A 4,068-nucleotide genomic window follows, 5' to 3' on the forward strand; every position below is an offset into this window, starting at 1 on the left:
TATGAAGACTTGAAGAGACCTAGTTGCTGGGTATTTAATGGGAGACTTGAATTCTTGAAGCTCTTGGAATAAATCCTTGTTGGAAATGGAGAAGAAGAAGATAAAGAAGAAGAAGAGAGAAGGATTTTCTAGGGCTTTTTAGAGAGAGGATGAGGGATTGAAAATGGTCCCAAAACGTGCTAAGGCTGATACATATATAATTTGGGACAATTCCCAAATTGCCCTTTCTCCAAAATTCTGAAAAATAGGCTAAAAACGCTCCTGACGCGATAGTGGCGCATCGCGCCATTGCAGCGCCAGTTCGATTAAGTCTAAAACCTGCACACCCGTTAGTGGCGCGCCGCACCAAAGACCAAACTACTGAGGCGTGTTCTTGGCGTGATAGTGGCGCGTCGCGCCCTTACAGCGCCAAGCCCAAGTTTTCTGGGTTCTGGAAAATAGGCTTGAAAAACCCTGCTACCCAAAAGTGGCGCATCGCGCCAGGGAACAAAATACTGAGGCATGTTCCTGGCGTGATAGTGGCGCATCGCGCCCTTGCAGCGCCAAGGACATATTCCCAGCAGTTGCAACCCAAGCCTAAAATTCCTGTCGAGCTAGTTTATCTTAGGATCATCATATCTTTTGACTTCGAACTCCAAAAATTACCTTCTTAGTGGCGTTGAAAAAAAGACTCGACGACCTTTAATTTAATAGGTCATGGCCAACCAGATCATCATATTTCAAATGATATGGTCATTAGAAGTCGACCCTTATACAAACTCCTTCGACAACCTACCCAAGACGAATTCTTTTGGACTTAGCTTGGTTCTAAGGATCCCTTATGACCCCACATCATCTCTAACACTCTTTAATTACTTAGGAACTCATCCTAACTCATGCACACGCTTCATAATAATTGAGTTCGACCCTACATGAATACAAGAAAGGTCCGAATCTTAGGAAAAACTTTTAGGAGGTGTTACAATATCTCCCCCTTGGGATCATTCATCCACGAATGAAGATCAAGCAAAGCTGGACTCGAGGAATGAATAACAATCGCGACTCAATAACATCAACAAATCAACCAATCGAGAAGTTTGGAAAATCAACTACCCCCCCCCCCCTCCGCTCAAGAATAACAAATCGATCAAAGTCAAGAGTAGGGACATCTCCTTTAACACCCTTATCATTAGGAACGAATAGAACATGGAAACTCTACCAACCGAATCATTCAAACATCTACATCCTCAACCGTCGAACTCCAATTCATAAGCGATATTCCCGATCCTCTTCACAATTTCGTAAGACCAATATATCGGTGCCCCAAACTTCCTTTCTTTTCCAAGCCTTATAGCACCCTTAACGTACCTCCAATCTTTCCCCCAAATGCTATTATTAGCCACTACCATCACTCTCATAGTGACAACCATACACTCAAGCTTATCACTCTAACTACCTTACTCACATATAAGAATTGTCATGCTTACTCTAACACTTATACCCTCGTCATTGTATGAGCTCTTTCCCGAAAACACACTAACATACTTTTACCTATCTATTGCTCATCACAAGGTTTTATCTTGCTCCTCCTCCACATATTTATCCTCGACTAGACAAGTGCAACACAACTATCACAATCGGGAAGCACTCACTCTCTCTCATCTACTTTCGCTCAACTCTGTCTACTATCATCTTGGCCAACTCATCACTATCGAAAGCTCAAGACTTACATTGGCTCATTACCCTATCATCTTCCCCTTAGCTTAAAGGCATCGACTAAAAAATACTAATTAGTCACCCAAAGCAACTCATAAATTTAGAACCTCATATAACTCTATACTATCTCATATGCACATTTTAAGCCTCTTCTTAACAAATAACTTAGCCTCAACTCACTACTTACATTTGAGGGTCACATACCCCTCTTTCTATGACACGTACTCCTCATGAGTTAATATCCTAATCTCTTGCATATGTCATGTCAAGCCTACTGAATCAAACCTTAAACTAGCACTATCATAATCATTCTCTACACCTCGTTACTCACCTTATAAATACTCCACCTTAGCTACAGGTCTCAATCAACCACCATTCTCACTATTTGAGTTCTACTCCTCTAACTCCCTCTTTCTAACTCTACAACCATTATCTCAACCATAGCTCTCCCTGCCTCGGATCATATTCCATCGGATGGTGACACTTATTACTTAGATACGTAACTTTCCCCTCGAAGGTAACATTCGAATCAAGACGTAGAGATGAGATTCTAGGATACATCTCGCTCTGACTTAACGCACGATCTATATGAATGAGAGTACATCCTTCCAGATCAATAGAGTTAAGCACAGTAATCTGCTCCTCTCAAGCCTTATGCAATCCCTTCACTTCCTCAAGACTTTATCTTAACTCATCAATAAGAATCTCATACTTACTGTTTTAACTATCTTGAGTATGAGGGGTAGTCGAATGGATATGAGCAACGCATGAATTAGAAGGGAACTTTCCTAGAGTTAAACTCTATCGCACGAATCTAGAATATGAAAGAAGGGAAACAATTTTTAATGTCCTATAGCCTCCTGATTATAAGTGTGGTGCACAACATACCCATAAGCAAGACTCTACTAGACATGGCTTCATAGACTCCCTAGGACTCTTGAACTCTATGCTTTGATACCATATTTATCACACCCTGGGAGGGTACCCTAGATGTAACCGGCACTCAGAAACTATTTCTGGCTCCTAAGCGAACCACATAGCCTGATCACACGTTCACTCATTCAATCAGCGGAAGACAAAAACAAATAAAGAGAATATTCGGTGGGCAACTCAAAACATCAATCTCACCCAAAGAATAAAGGCCATGGGCCAACAAATCAACTCTACTATTTGCCATTAAAATAGTTTGACAAGAATAATTTAAGAAAAAAAATACTTAATCGACCCTTCACTATCTAGTCTATGAAGCCTCTATCACTACTATCTAATTGGTGCCAATGACATATTCATGGCTACCTCAAATTGAATGAAAAGGGCTAACTCGACGCAAGAATGACATAAGCGGTGTCCTCCGAATGTAGGGGAGGACTAACCAATATGCTGAATATGATTAGATCCCCAATGGTGCTCCTATTGACGATCTCTTAAACTTGTCTCTGCATCATGAAATGATACAGGTCCAAATAGACGTCAGTACATGGAATGTACGAGTATGTAATATGGCAGAATGAAATATACCTCAAGGAAGAATATCATCGATCCAAATATCTCACATCAGAAAGATAAGAGAGACTCAAATAAGGCGTCATAATTCTAAAGTAAGAATACATTTTTAGACAAAGACCAATCACACATCATACAATCCAATCCAATCATACACGATACAGTTCAATCAAATCGTATATCATCCGATTCAATCCAATCATATACCCTTCCATCGTACACTATCCAATCACATATCATGCAATTTAATCCATCACACATCACCTAATCCGATCATATAAAAGCAACTCAACAATTAACTCAAAGGACTCAACTCAATAACTATGCAAATTAAATAATGCAATGTTTTACAATTCAATTCAAATCATCTACAATCACATTCAAATCAATCATATCAAGCACAATCCATTCAATTGGGAGTTTCTCTAACCGATAATCATTACCATATGAGCGAATGATAGTACAACAAGCCAACGTTGTTTCTACGTCCATTCATACCTTGTCAGGGTATGAATAAATCAACCAATCATTGATCCAATCCAACCAAGTCCTATAATATTAGGACAATAAAATGGGAAGCATCCGACTTTAACGGTTCCATCCCCTCCTATATTTGGCGATGTAGTTTATTGGTTTGAGTATGGACTATACTCTTACCCAATTCAGTGCTCGATACTCCTCCCAAGACTCAATATGCTCATATCTATCAAGTGAGTAAAATACTCAAAATACTCATTTAGTCTCATTGGACTCTTTTCAAAACTCAAATCAAATCTGGACTCATTGGACCTTCTTTCAAATCAACTCATCTCAAATCATCAAACTCTTCTCTTTAAATTGATACCATCTCAACTCAATGGATGTAGAAAA

The sequence above is a fragment of the Solanum dulcamara genome, chromosome 12 (assembly GCF_947179165.1).
Source record: "Solanum dulcamara chromosome 12, daSolDulc1.2, whole genome shotgun sequence".
Classification (NCBI taxonomy): domain Eukaryota; kingdom Viridiplantae; phylum Streptophyta; class Magnoliopsida; order Solanales; family Solanaceae; genus Solanum; species Solanum dulcamara.